At 36.1% G+C, this 15,675-nt stretch overlaps 1 protein-coding gene across 1 annotated transcript in view; it reads left to right on the top strand.

Annotated features, from left to right (window-relative positions):
• The first annotated feature begins 13,176 nt into the window (after positions 1-13,176).
• IMMP2L (inner mitochondrial membrane peptidase subunit 2) overlaps positions 13,177-15,675 on the top strand; it is an 88,391-nt gene continuing 85,892 nt past the window's right edge. Inside the window, exon 1 of the mRNA XM_023504798.2 lies at positions 13,177-13,280. The gene's annotated coding sequence lies outside the window, so the exon portion shown is untranslated. The remainder of the gene's footprint in view (positions 13,281-15,675) is intronic.

Here is a 15,675-nt window from a genome sequence, read left to right as displayed (position 1 = left end):
AAGTTGGGAGGAATACATGGTAGAGAGGCTAAATAATAGTGAGGAAAATTAATAGGTAGAAGTAAAGCAGAAGGATTAGCAGAAATAGGAAATAAGATATATATATATATATACCAACATATTAACAATGATCAGGAATAGATTTTATTAGGGGAAAAAAGTAGAGGTAGTAAGCATTATCTTAGACAAAGTCAAACTTAAAAAATATTCAGTCAAAAGAAAAATCTAAATTATGTGTCAGCCATATTAATATAGTCTTAAATGTATATGTATGCCCATGTATATGCATATGTATATATAACTATATATATATATACATATATATATATATATATAGTATATATAGGTCTATTTGTATGTGTATATATATCTGTCTCTGTATGTGCGTACATAAATATATCCATGCTCAACTGCAGCCTGCTTGGGAGAGATGAGAGAGGAGCAAAGGGGGAAAAAGAATAAAGTAAGAAGGACAAAGAAGAAAACCTACAAAGAAGCAAAGATGGACAGTTATGAAAACAATGTCTTTATTATATACATTTTTTTGAAATGGAAATTTATTGTTACATATTTTTAATCTTCCTCATATTCTGTTTGTCACATGACAATGTTTTTAGTTTTTTTCTTTTTCTGTCTTTGTGTATTTTGTTTTTTTCTTTTTTTTTTTGTATTTAGTTTTAAATAAATGAATACATAAAAACAAAGTATAACTATGATTAGAGGTGTGTAAACCAGAAGGTGAATGGAGCAAGATTTATCTCTTTTGGGGATAGCACTTGAGCTAACATTTTAAAAACCCGAGAAATTCCATCAAGTTTATAGATGAGGAAGGAGAGTATTCAGGTAGATTTAGAAAAATCTATGCAAAATTACAGAGGTAGAATATAGGAAGTCATGTATTGGAAGAAGCAAATAGGCCAGTTTGGCTCCTAGCAGGATTTGTATTTTGTCTTACAGGCAATTGGGAGCAAGGGAATGGTGGGGATGGGATGGCTTGTTAACAAGGGAGAATGGCATGAACAGACTTGTGCTTTAGTAATGTAATTTGGGAGTTATGTGGAGGATGGATAGGAAAAGGTGAGTTTGATGGTAGGAAGATCAATAAGGAGGTTCTGAGTGATGAAGATTTGAATTTGGATGGTAGCCATGTGAGTAGAAAGAAAAGAATAGATATAAACAATCTCATAAGGAAGGAATTGATAAGACTTGGTAATTTAGTGGATGAGGGAGGAGAAAGGATCAAATACAACTTTCAGGTAAATCTCTATTCAAAGAAAAGAGATTTTTTTATATCCTAAATGAAAAATACTGGGGGAAGAATTCTGGGAAGATAGCAGAGTAGATTGGTAAATTTCAAGCTCTCCAGATTCCCCCCACAAATAGAATAAATTTTTGCCTCAGGGCAGAGTGGTGAAAAAACCAAGAAAATTGGGGGAAGAACAGGGTCCTCCAGGTACAAACCAGGGAGATCTGAAGAAAGACCTCAGGCTGAGATTAACCTCTGTGAAGTCAAATACCTCGGGGCTGACTCTGCAAAAACACCAAGTGGGGAACCCTGAGGCTACCTGAGTATGGCTGGAGCCTTAGAAGGAACTACAGAAAATTTCATCTCCCTGATAGTTTAAGGAGTTGGAGGTTTAAGTCCAGGAAGACTGAGTGAACTGTTTAGGAATGACAGGCCCAGCTATATTGCAGAGATACAGACCTCAACAAGAAGAAGCCAGCACATTGAATGACTGCAGAGATAGTGAGGCAGGGATGCTGTTGGCTGTGGACATTGCTGGTAGTAAGGGTTTGGAGTTCCAGGATGAGAGGGGAGTGCTCAAGTGAAGCTAGAGGCACCATACTTCTGCATTACAATTAGAGTTTCTTATACTAATACCTCTTAATAAAAAAAAAATGAACCAGCAAAGACGACCTCCAATCATAGAAATTTATCATAGGAACAAGGAAGACTGGGGTTCATCTTCAGAGGGGGATACTGAAATAAAATAAGTTTCTGTCCCAAAGAATAATGTGAAATGGTTCCCTGTCCAGAGAGAATTTATAGAATTCAAAATAGAATTTAAAAATCAAATGAAAGACATTGAGGAAAAAAACCCATCCAAGAAAAACAAGAAGATTGTGGAAAAAGTTAATGAAATAAAAAAGAAACAGTCTCAAAGAGGAAAATAACTTTTTGAAAATTAGAATCAAGCAAAGGAAAGCCAGTGAAGCTATAAGAGACCAAGAAATAATAAAACAGATTCTAAAAGAATGAAAAAATAGAAAATAATATAAAGCAACTTATAAGAAAAATGACAGATCAGGAGAACAGATCAAGAAGAGAAAATATAAGAATAATTGGACTGCCTGAAGGTTGTGACCAAAAAAAGGCCAAGAAAACTGAACATGAGGGGAAAATAGAAATAGAAAACATTCACTGATCACTACCTCAACAAGATCCTTTGTAGAAAACATATAGGAATAATACTGCCAAATTTAGAAATCCCCAGATCAAAGAGAAAAAAAGAAAAACAATTCAAATATGCTAGAGCTACATTTAGATTTGTATAGGACTTATCAGTAACCACAATAAAATACCACAGTCCTGGAAATATATCTACTGATAATCAAAAGAACTAGGCCTGTAGCCAAAAATATTATATTCAGCAAAATTATCTATAATATTGAATGAGAAAAAAATGGACATTTAATGAACTATCATATTTTCAAGTATTTCTATGAACCAAACCTGCACTTAATAGAAAATTTAACATAAAAGACCATTGTCAATGATCAGTTTCAAGGAACTCAGCATGGACAAATTGTTTTTTTTTTTTAATATAGGAAATCTATACCATATGTTTAAGATTGATATCAACAAAATGGTAGCTCAAAAGAAAGATGGGGCAGAGTTAAGATAAAAATAATAATGTTATATAAATGTAGTGCAGAAGAAGTATAGATACAGAGGGATTAGAGAGGGAAGAATGGGTTAAATTGGCTATATTACATATATACCATGAAGGTTATAGCACCCTCTAAAATCTAAAAAGAAATAAGTGGGGGAGGGATGGAAAGAGGGTAAAGTAAAGAGTATGGGAAGAATACAAGGTGGGGATCTATTGTGGCTGATTGAGTTCTCAAAGTATAAGAGCCCTTTGATCTCAGAGGCGAGATGAATGAGGTGGGAGACTCATAGAGTGTGAAAAGAGCTCCAGTTTATTATTCCATACAGCCTTGTTAATAATATACATTTTTGCAAGTGTGATCAGTGTGTGGACAGGTAATCCCCAATCACCATTCAGAGAGGTAGTTCATGGGCTTTGCAGATGCATGGTATCTGCCAATGGGAGAATCCAGCCATTCCAGCAACCCACTCACAGGCGAGAGGGCTTGTCAAGGTATCCCTGCTTATGAACAACTATGCTATGAACCTCAGATCAATCCCTTTCCCATGCCGGGCATCACTGCTCCTTGCTCAACAAGGGTGTTTTCTGCAATGTGGCAGAAAACTTATTGTGTACCAAAGGTCGAGGTGGCCTCTGTACTCCCTCTTGGCAGAGTCCCGTACCCTAGCAGGGATCCATGAGTGGGAGGTAGTTAAGTAATAGCAGGGCAAGTTGTTGAGCAGAATTAAAGCAAATAATTAGCATGTATAGGAAAAATAAGTGGGGTGTTGATGGGGTGGGGTGGGTGTATGTAATTATATGCATATATCTATATCTATATACATAAATATATCCTTTCTTAACTATAACCTGCTGGAGGTGGAATGAAAGGGAAAAAAGAATAAAGTAAAAAAGGTGCTTAGCAGAGAAAAAAAAGAATAATTTACAAGGAAGTAAAGAAAAGATGGACCCTCATGAATATAATTTCTTCTACATACATACATATATGTATATGTTATATATACATATATAAACATAAATATATACATACATATACACACACACATATAGACTTTCTTGAATTGGTAATTTGTTTTTACATATTTTAAATCTTCCCTTATGTTCTGCTGAGCATATGACAGTGTTCTCTTTTGTTTTATTTTGTTTTCTATTTTTCTTTTTTCTTATACTTTTTAAAATAAAATTTTAAAAGTGCAAATATCTTTAAAAACACTGTCAGTGCTCTTTATCACTCAAATTCTGGTCACTTTATACAATGCTTCTCAGGGAGGGAGGGACAAGAAGAAACTTGTAACATGAAAGATATGGCATCTTATTTTCATGAAGGGCTCATAGGAGCTGAGGACAAATGGTAAGTATTTGGCATGCTAAGTATTATGAATTCAGGCCTTTCAAGTCAAGTCAAACCATTCTTCTACATGAATATTTTAGGGTGTACATGTTAAGTTAGTATGTGTATGCTAGATCAGTAATATTTCTTCCCTAATAGATTCTTGTGAACATATTTATATTGTTCTCAACGATAATTTGGGACTCAAACTTCTTCAGACGTTGTTATGAAGCAGTCATAGACTCCATTTTTCTTTATCTTCATGGCACTCAAAGATGTCCTCTACTTAAGACTTCAGTTAAAGATTAAAAGCTATCATGCAAAGTCCTGAATGCTACCTCTATCTTTAGGATCTTCTTTCCAGTCTGTTGTCCCTTTATTCAATCTGTGACTTGTTCCTCCTGCAGAGATTTTAATTTTCACTTTCTCCATGTAGGTCTCAAACTTGGCTTACATCAAGAACTACCTTTTTGGTATCGACCAAAAATCTTCTCTAGCCCTCTTACTACTATACATATTTTTAGTTCATAGATACCTTTGTCAGGCTGGTGAGATCTGTTGATCACCTTCTCAGAAAATTATTTTCAAATGTACAAATCCCAATATACAGGATTATAAACCATAGTAAATTTTAGTGAAATTCAGATATGAAAATAATTTAAAAAACAATTTCCTGGATTTTAGGATTAATGACCCCTATACTAAGACAAATCCCCTAAATTTGTCTCTTAGTAATTTTGACCCATTGTTCCTGGTTCTACCTTCTGAGACCAAGAAAAACAAAGCTAATCTCTTTTTTACATTACAGTCCTGATTCTTGAGAAACATCAAACTTTTTTGAATCTTCCTTTCCCCAGCCTAAAATACTCAGCTACTTCAATCAATCCTTACATGAAAGGCACTCAAGACATTTCACCATACTGGTAACCTTCCTCTGGATATTCTCCAGGTTATCAATGTTATTAACTCATAATGGAACTCAAACCTAGCACAATTGAGCACAATATTGCTAATGACATTTGATGATGGCAGATAGCAGTGGGATTATCACCCTCTCTGTCTTGAAAGGGATCCAATCCTTAATCTCTTTCCTCAACAAAGCCAAGGATTATGTATGCCTATGAGCAATAAATATTACTTTAGGACTAATGAATGCTAACAGATTATTTTACTAGATTAAAAAAAAAAAGAGTCCCTGCATTAGAAGAAGGCAAAAGCAAATGTCTTCAGCCACAGGCAGAAGAGAATTCTGTCCCTGTCCTACAAGCATCCCCTCAGGAAATTTTTCTTTCCTGCTTTTGGAGAAAGGCTCCCATAGGCCTATTCTGAATTTAGAGAAGGCACTGACTTCATTTCAAAATTGGATATATGTGGTTGTTGGGGTTTTTTTTTGGTAATGTGGTGACACTTCTGGCTTTTTATATTGCAAAATCTTGCTGCTTTGTACTTTTGAGTTTAAAAGTATACTGACTGTCTTATATAATTTTGTCACAGATAACAACACAAGTACACAAATATGTACACATACACACACAGAGAAATATGCTCATACAACCGTATAGAGATATTCACTGATATATCCATATACATGGATATGTACATGTGGGACATGTGGGTTGACATACATGTGGGACACTGAATCTTGATGACATGACTGAGAAGTTGAAGATCTGTTGAGAGTTCAGCAGTTTCTAGGGTGGGTATAACGGAATAATCTTATTGTTGGATGATTTTTATATTCAATGTTTGTAAAAATGATTTTTTTTAAAGTTTGTGTTTGCACAAGAAAAATAACACTGATTTTAAGTTAAGATATTGGTATAAAATTAAACTGTCTTATCATTGTACACACACAAACACACACATACACATACACACACACACACTGGTTTGACACTCATACTACTCTGCACTCTATAGACCCCAAAATAACTATAGACATGTCAATAAGCATTTAGGACAATAAATTGCTGATTTATAATTTGTATAAGTTATATAACAATTCAAAATATCATGAGTATGGATGCTATCTACAGGCTTTCCTTTAGATCCAGAAATCCTCCACATTAATAAATACAAAAAAGAATATAGAGATCCAAGAATAATAAACTAAAAAAAAAAAAGGTGAAGTCATATGTCTATCTCATAAAGGATCAATACATTTGTGCCAGTAGGCTTTCATATATAAGTTTGAGGGAAGCTGTTATTCATCTTTATCAAGTGAAGAAAATTATATAGAACAACAGAAAGAACACTAGCTTTGTGACCAGTGGAGTTGGGTTTGCATCATATAACTGAAGCTTACTGTCTATGAACTTGAGTAATTCACTTAAATTTCCTGTACATTAGCTTTCTTAATTGCAAAATGAGGAAATTGGAAATGATAATCTTTCAGGTACCTTCAAGATCTTTTGAGTTGGGATTTTAGGAAATACATCATGGAAGGTAGACTACAAGCAGCACTTGGGAGATGGTAAATTAGATTGTCATAGGAACATGATGCAATTGAAGTGAGAATGCAGAAAGGTATAGTGGAAAGATCACTGAATTTGAAACCTTAAGTCTCATGTTCAAATCCCATCTTTGTCATTTATTGCCTATATGAGCTGGACGAGTCACAGTTTCTCAGTATTCTAGGCCATTGTAGTCAAATTCAAATAGAGACAGAAGGATCTCTAAAGGCTGTATCTTGACTTAGTAAATAACACATTAATATTTATGTTGTAAGGATTTGATTTATTTTGTTAAATACCTTCCAATTATACTTTAATCTGGTTCTGATGGCACACAGGAATGTTGCTGGCTGGGTCTTTGACACTCCTGCTTTTTAAACAACTAAGATTCTAAGTTGCAGGGGAATGTGGTGACCTGAATTGATAGTTTCCTCACTATCAAATTCTCTATTCAAATGTAATTCCAGGTTTGATTTTTATACTACTATGCAATTCACTCTGTCCAGGGTTCTTATTCACTGTTGATAGCACTGCTATAGCAAAATAAATAAATAAATAAATAAATAAATAAAGTCCTCTTTGGGCCAAGGGAGCATTGGCTGAAAGGGGAAAGAGATAATTTCCCCTATGGCACCTCTAAAGTAAGCTATAGCAGTTAGGTTAAAAATTACCCTGAGGAACTTATAGTAGAGGAAAAGGGGAATGTTATAAACCTGCATAACAAAGGAAGAGAGTGAGGAGGAAAGTGGTGTGGAGGAATAATGGATGAAGAGTAGATGTGCTGGAAGCAAAGATAAGCCTCACAAATGGCTAATGTAGGAAGGGTGGGACTTGACGCATATTCCTTTCCTCTATCTGGGATCTATGTCATGGCCTCCAACTTGAAGACATAGAATACTGGAATTTTAAGTGATTGTCCAATGACTTGCCAGAATGGGGTCAGAGATAGGACTTGGGCTTAGGACTTCTTGGCCCTAAGGCCAGCCTGTTATCCTCTCAGCCATTCTTTTGTAAAATATATATATATAAAAGAGAGAGAGAGAGAGAGAGAGAGAGAGAGAGAGAGAGAGAGAGAGAGAGAGAGAGAAGCTAATTTTAGAGAGATTTCTTGCAACCGTAGTGGTTGAGAATTAGTAAAGGCTTCAAGTGGAATTTGAACTCAGCCATTTGAGCTGAGTTTTGATGGAAGCAAAGGACTTTAAGAACTAAATACAAACAGGGCATGCATTTCAGGCATGAGGGCAGACCAAGCAAAGGTACATAGTTTGGAAATGGAGTGTAGTTTATGAGGAGCAGCCAGAAGGCTAGTTTGGTTAGATCATAGGGTAGTGAAGGGAAGTTCATGTACTAAGTGTAAAGGAATTAAGCACCAAATAGAAGAATTTGCATTTGATTTTAGAACAGAGAGCCAAAGCAATTTGTTGAATAAGTGAATGACATGGTCATGGTTGTACAGGAGAAGAATTACTTTGATAGATGAGTAGAGTTTGTACTGGAGAGGGAGACAATTTGAACTAAAAGAGACCAGTTAGGAGGTTATTACAATAATCCAAGTAAGAGATGATGAAGGCTTGAAATATGGCGGTGCTTTGGTGAGGTGAGAGATGTGAGAGATATAGAAATAATGAGATTTGGCAGCATTTTGCCTATATAAGATAAGGGAGAGTGAGGTGTTGAAGATGGCACTGAAGTTACAAACATGGGTAATGAAAAATAGTAAAGTTCTTGACAGAAATAGGGAAGTTCAGAATGGGGAGCAAAGCTTTGTTTTAGACATGCTAAATTTGAGATTCCTACAATTCATTCAAATCAAAATACTCAGTAGGTTGCTGGTGATTCTGAAATGAGCTCAGGCAAAAAGATTAGGGCCAGATATACAGATCTGGGCACCAATTGCAAAGAAATGGTAATTATTCACAGGAACCAAGGAGATTACCAAGGAGGAGAAAGAAAAGAGAGGAAAAGGGACTAGCATAGAACCTTAGGGCATACTTGTAATTAGGTATCTAGATACAATATGAATATGGATCTAGCAAAGGAGATTGAGAATGACTGATCAGACAGGTAGAGCAGGTGGTTAAAGAGAGAACCAATACAGAGCAGGGCCCTGAAAATGCCAAGGTGAGTAGTTCCCTGGGAATTAATTAACAATATTAATTCTGCAGAGAGGATGGAGTTTAAAAAGAATCCATTGTGCTTGTCAATATAGTTGCATATAAATTTTTTTTAAGATTGAATTCTCCCCATGAATATTATTAAGATTTTATTTATATTAATTTATTAATAAATACTATATTAATGCTAACATAGGGACATCTGACTCCCAGACACTCAGATCTTATTTGTATTAGACCTTGTGCCTTGTGGCCTATATTCAGTGTATTTCAGAATATGTTATTTATATTTGTGTGGGTACACACACATGCACACATCATATGTATACATACATATTTATGTGTATATGCACAAACATGTATATATGTGTATGTATATACATGTATATTTCTTCTGTCAAGAAATATCATTTTATAATGATAATATGCCTATATATTTCCTATCTGAGTTTGTGCCAAGTCCTCTTATAATAATACCCCTTGCCTAGAGACCCTATTTAAACTATAACCATCCTGTCCCTTAGGTATGTGTCTCTTGGCTCTAACAGAATGCTTAATCAATAAGAAGCAGACTCTCACTATTGGGCCATTGTATCCCCCAAGGCTTTGGAATAGTTGCTTCTTCTGCTTGGTGTTATTTAGAGGCTGTTCACATCTCTTTTCCTCTGTGCGTCTTTTAAAAGACCCTAGGCATACAAACTAGCCAGGAGTGTGCTTTTTTGTGTTAGATCATGTTACTTCTTTGAATGCAATAGATTGAACCTAGACAACAGGGTAAACAAGTCTTTGCCCCATGTGGTAACAGAGCAACATCCTAGTCCTTCTTTCCAAGCAGGCTGAGCTAGTTATCTTTTGAATAGACTGAAACATTACTCAAGGCTTAGTTGACTCGGGGGACTAAAAACACAGACTATTGATGTAACTTCATCATCACCTGGGTACAAAGCAGTTATGAAGAGCTAGATGGAGTCCCCAATGCTTGACTAATGGATCAAGATGAGATACTTGTTCAGCCTAAACAACTCAAGAGGATTTCAAAGTCTATCCTTGTTGAATATCCTTCTCCTGTTTTAGCTAAATAAATCTTCCTTTATTAACTGTTGAACAACCTATGAGAGTCTCATTTTGGTTTCAGATGAATCATAAACTAGGAGAAATGGCCTGAATCAAGCCCAGTTCAGAACAGCCTATTATTTTGACTACTGGTCATGTAACCCAAAGGGGATCAAAGAGAGAAGGCCTTATTTGTACCCTATGTGTGTGCACAGATGTATATAAGTATATATATATATATCCCTGCATATATACAAATGTGTGCAGTGCATATACATATTAATGTTGTTCTTATTACATGTTGGGTATGGCCTTTATGGAGGATGTCTGGGAAAATATGGAAAAGATTCACACAGGATGCAGGGGTATAAATAGGTTTTGGATTATCCCCTCAATGGAATTCATTCTCCAATGGATTATCCAAATTGATGAGATCTTTGATCCACTGAACAAAAAGATAATTTATTTTGTAAGGGGTTAGAGTTTGACATAAGCATCCATTCAGTTATGGGAAAGAATATATGGATGGAGTATAGAAGGTTTCTCTCACTTTCATCCTCAAGGAAGGATATAAAGAAAGGAATGAAGGAAAATCATGATTCCAATAGAGCAGTGGTAAAAGAGGTATACAAGTCTATTTTGCCTATACATGCCTATTTTATTTTTGAATTTGGCAAGATGAGAATCTTGAATATGAATCATCATTATCTTTGAATACTTTTGCCAATTTAAAATTTACCATTCAAGTGGTAGCAAATACATTTTGCTGAATAATCTCCAGAGTTTTTTTTATCTTCAATTACATGTAAAGCATATACACCTAACAGTTATTTCTCAGTTACAACTTAAAATCCATCTTAAGTTTCTGGAATCTAATATTTATATACATTTAGAGTGATAACAATTATATTTCTAAAATATATCACATATAGAAATAAAATGGAATGTAATTGAATGTTAGCAAACATTTATTTTGAGCTAATTATTTTTTGTTTTTCTACAAGATTACATAGCTACCACTATGAATGTACTTAAGATTGGGTAATAACTATACAAAAAGTATCTTATTTTTTCCAGATGGCATGATTTATATAGAACTATTCATAAAACATTTGAAATGAAAGATGGAAGCAGAATTATGAAAGTTTCAGTATCCATTCAAATAAGAATACAAGTTTCACCAGAGTTTCCATAGTAACAGTTTTCCTGAGAAACATTTAAAAATATGCTGGCTCAATAGGGGCCATGTCAAATTTGAGCTTTAACTTGGAAATGGTGAAAGGCTATAATTTCATGTGTTTTACAGGATGCATTGATTACAGAATGCAGACTATGCAAAAGGTGAAATAAAGAGTACTAGATTGTGTCTTATTCCACTCATTTGAAAGCCAGAATGGCACAGTAGAGGTAGGATTGGTCTTGGAGTCATGAAGATCTGGGGTCATCTTATTTCTAACATATGTTGGTGAGGTAAACATTAAGCTAATATCCCCTTCTCTCTCCTCTGGCTCTTCCACTCCCCAGATAACTCTAAGTTATGGACAGATGGCTGATCTCCAGCTTTTGAGAAAATATCACAAACCATTGCAGTCATGAATCCAGATTTCCTATTTCATGACCTTCCACCTCCTCATTCTCTCTCCCACCCCGAAAAACTTCTTGCATTTTGAATGTAAACATAGGTAAATAAAACCTACTGTGACACAGTAAATGGAGCAGTGGGTTTAGAGTCAGGAAGATCTGAATTCAAATCTAGTCTCAGATAGTTTTTAGCTCTGTGGCCTTGGGCAAATCATTTAATCTCTATTTGCCTCCATTTCCTGAACAATAAAATAGAGGTAATAATGGCCTTTATTTCTCAGGATTGTTGTGAAGATCAAGTGAGATATTTGTGAAGTGTTTAGTATAATGCCTAGCACATAGCCAATGCTATAAAATGCTACTACTATTAGTAGAATGGTAGTAGCATGAATATGTACTTAGTTAATTTTTAATTCAAATTAATTCCTTATTATAATAGGTTTGTGTTATATAGTAGTAGGTGATAAGACTGCATAGATCCGATAAAATCAGATTTAAAAAGATCTTAAAACTAGACTTAAAATTTTTGGCATGATGTAGTAGGCAATCAGGAGCTACCTTGATTTCTTGAGCAAGACAGTTTTTTGAGATGACATAAATAATGTTTATTAAGATTATTCTGGCAGAAATATGGAGAATAGATTGAAAGGGAGACTCAGAGGGAGATCTTTCAGGAGGTTGTTAAAAAAAACTTAGCTGTGAGGAAAGGGGCAACTGGACTAGCATTACAAATGCTACATTGAAGTGGCATTTTCAAAATAGAGTTGCTGTGATAAGATGGCAGTTTGAACATAGTAGATAGAAATATGGGAAAAATTCAGGACATTGTAATGTCTCCCCTTCATTTCTTCTCCTTGGAAAAAGGTGTATGATAAACCTCAAGAAGGAAACGGAGCCTAGTCTTTACCTGGGGGAATTCTGACTTGAATTTAAGAGGCATTCCAGAAAGGTAGGCAGAGAATAAGTTATTTTGATTCCAATAACCCAGGGAAATTGGGGTTTTCCTGAACCTCCTTTATGCAACATAATTTTTTTTTCTAAAAATGTTGATGGTTTTTAGATAATTGAATCACTGGGGACACATTTTGGGAGACAGGGGGCTAGAACTTTCCAGCATATAGCATAATGCCTAGCACATAGGTTATTAATAAATGTTTATTGATTGATTGACTGGTGTACAGGATATAGGACAAGCCTTAACACCAAGAAGATAAGGGTTGCAGTCCTGCCTCTGATGTGTACTAATTTAACACTGGGAAAGTAATTTCTCAGTACTCTAGTCTAGGCTACTTTCTAAAATGAGAGTCCCCTACATCAGCAGAGGGAATTTCTTATGAAATCACAGGTCCAATCCCCATTCTACTTCAGTGTTCTTTATTTATTTGTGAGGATTCAATTAAAAGGGACAAACTTTAAAATGATTTGGAAATTCTCCCGGGCAATACAAATGTCAGAGATGATTATGATGTCTGTGTGACTTTTGGCAAGTTAGTTTTTTTGAGGCTGTTCATCAACTAAATAATGGTGTTGGTCTCCATGACCTCAAAATCCTTAGTGAAGGGCCTGGAATGGGTGGTCTAGCTCTATACCTTAATAATAACAATATCATGCCGGGTTCTAGGCCAGGTTTTAAATCTTAGTTCCATATAAACGGAATGGAATAGGACCTTTCTCTGACGTGGTTCTGAGACAAATTTTGGAGGGGGTCCTGGCCAAGGAGAGGTGGTAAGAAGAATTGGTCGCTGCCGGTGGGCGGGGCTCTTACGCCACGGGGCGTGGCCTGGACGGAGCGGGGCTAAGTGACCACCGGAGGCAGAGGCGCAGGTGGGACCAGGGTCGGACCTCCTAGCCCCAGGTACAGAGCTGAGTTGAGGTGCGAAGGGGAGAGGCAAGCTTCGGCTTCCATTTCTGGCTAGGTCTGGGAGCAGGGATATTGTTATAGTTCGGTTCAAGTTCTAGGTCTAATATGGGAATAGGGGGTCGCCGTTACTCTTGGCCGCCCTGGACGGTTGCTGGGGGGCGCGGGGCTGAGGGAGCGGAGCTGCCACCGCAGGGCGTGGCGGGGGCGGAGATAGGTGGTACCTGTGGCATCAGCGCACGTGTGGGTGGGCATATATAAGAGTGAAAGGCGCCCTAACCTACCTTCCTTCTGTTAACATTTCTGCTTTCTAGCAAACCCCAGCTCCCACCCTACTCCAAGCCCACTACCAGTGGCTTGGTGATGATTCTCTCAACTTCTGCCAGGGACGTAGACTTAGAGCAGAGTTCACCCCTCGAGCCCAGTTTATAGCCTCTAAAGGGACGCCTCCTCGAGTTCTTGCTGCAACTCCAGTAGCACAAGACTGATGATTTCCTTACGCTTTGTTAATTGGATTTTTAAGGACCTGCTGGTCAGTCTTTTTCATGGGGTGGGGGTGAGATTTTGGGCACAAAAATAACCACTTAAACCTCACCGAGGAAGAATGGGAAGAAGAATAAGAAATCCCAGATAAGGGAGTCATTATAGATTCTTCCCTAGAAAGGGAAAGAAGGGGAAAATTTGACTGTGTTTGGATGGATTTCGAATTTCCCCTGGGTAGAACTGACCCTAGAATCTCAGTTCTCTCAAGAGAAGATCAAGCCTTAGAGATGAGAGGACACAGGCTAGCTAAGGAGGCCTATTATTCCATTAGGTTGCCCCATAGAAATTTAAATTTTTTAGGCTGCGTTTGGTAGTGTGGGAAGAAGGTGGTATTTGGAGATAGAATCTGGGTTCAAATTGTGACTGCCACTTACCTCCCGTGATCTTGGGTAAGTTACCTCAATTGAGGCACATCAATTTCCTCCCCTGTTAAATGAGAGATGGGTTGGAACTTAATCTCTAAGGCTTTTCACTTCTAAATTTGAACCTTATACACCAATGTACTTAGAACATCCCATCTTATGTATCTTCCATAGTGCTTGAAACATTGTAAGCACTTAATACATACATTGTAAGCACTTAATACATATATTGTAAGCACTTAATACATGCATTCTCTTACATTCATTTTATGCCTTTTATGTATTCCTCTCTTACTTCTGCCTCTAGCAATCAATCTCTGACTCCATTCAAAGATCCACTTTCTGCAGGAGGCCTTTCCTTTTGATATTTTCAATATCAAGCACAGTGTCAAGACCATAACAAAAGCTTAATTCTTGTATGTTAAGAATCAAAAAAAGTGATGAGTAACTGATGAAAGCTTTCTAGACAACTGAAAATAGCCCTTGAACCTGAATATTGTGCTAAGACTAGCCTTAGGTAAAGTGGTAAAGTAGAAGTTTAATGTCCACAGCATCTTAGCCATTCATTAATTCATTAATTTGGTAATTTTTCCCCTGGTGTATTTTTTCTTGTTCCAGCTAGCCTTGGACATAGCTTAGTATTTACTAAACCCACCAAGCCTTTAGGATCTTTGGATTTAGAATTAGTAGGGCTTTGAGTTCACTTTGTCCATTTCTTTCAATTTAGAAATGAGTTAACTAAGGAAGTGAGGTTAAATGAATGACTTTAAGGCTTTATAGGTAATATGTAGGAAAAGTATAAGTTGAATTCACATGGAAATAGAAGCTTTTAATTTTTACACAGTGAAGTGTAAATATGGATTATTATTAACATTTTACCAAATACATGAGAAAAGACCCTGGGAGGCCAAGTAATTTCCAGAACTATCTAAATCTAAGACCAATTCCATTTTCTAATACATGAGGGTTATAATATAATGAATTGCTGATTTTTCAGATGAGATGATTTTCAATTTAAAAGGTTGGTGTTTGCACTCTACTTTTTATATCTGTGTGTGAATCCTTAGGTATTTTATTATTATTGTTTAAAGAATTTTAAAACTCTTGAAGAAACAACTTTAAGGTCAGACTCAGAAGGAACTATTCATAAATCTGGTATTGCTTTATAGAGAAAAGGCACTTGGTATTGAGGAAACATGCTCTATATACAACCTTTTTTTTTTTTTTTCTTATTATTATCTATTAGCAGCAATCTTGTTTCTGCAGAACCCTACCTGAGAAGTAAATAAGCGAGGACTTGATATTGATCTTTAAAAGTAGATCTTCAAGGTAGTTGTCACATTATATCTTCTCTCAAAGATTTTCCAGATTTTTCAGTGAGGAAAGAGAAGGTTTGTAGTAGTCTTCTCCCTTGCTTTGCTCAAGGACTTTGCCAGTAGCAACGCCCTTCTCCAGCTGTCTCCCATTCTATTTCAGAGTTGTGTTAC

The sequence above is a fragment of the Sarcophilus harrisii genome, chromosome 5 (assembly GCF_902635505.1).
Source record: "Sarcophilus harrisii chromosome 5, mSarHar1.11, whole genome shotgun sequence".
Lineage (NCBI taxonomy): Eukaryota > Metazoa > Chordata > Mammalia > Dasyuromorphia > Dasyuridae > Sarcophilus > Sarcophilus harrisii.
The sequence above is the reverse complement of the archived record's forward strand: the minus strand, read 5'-3'. Positions and strand labels throughout refer to the sequence as shown.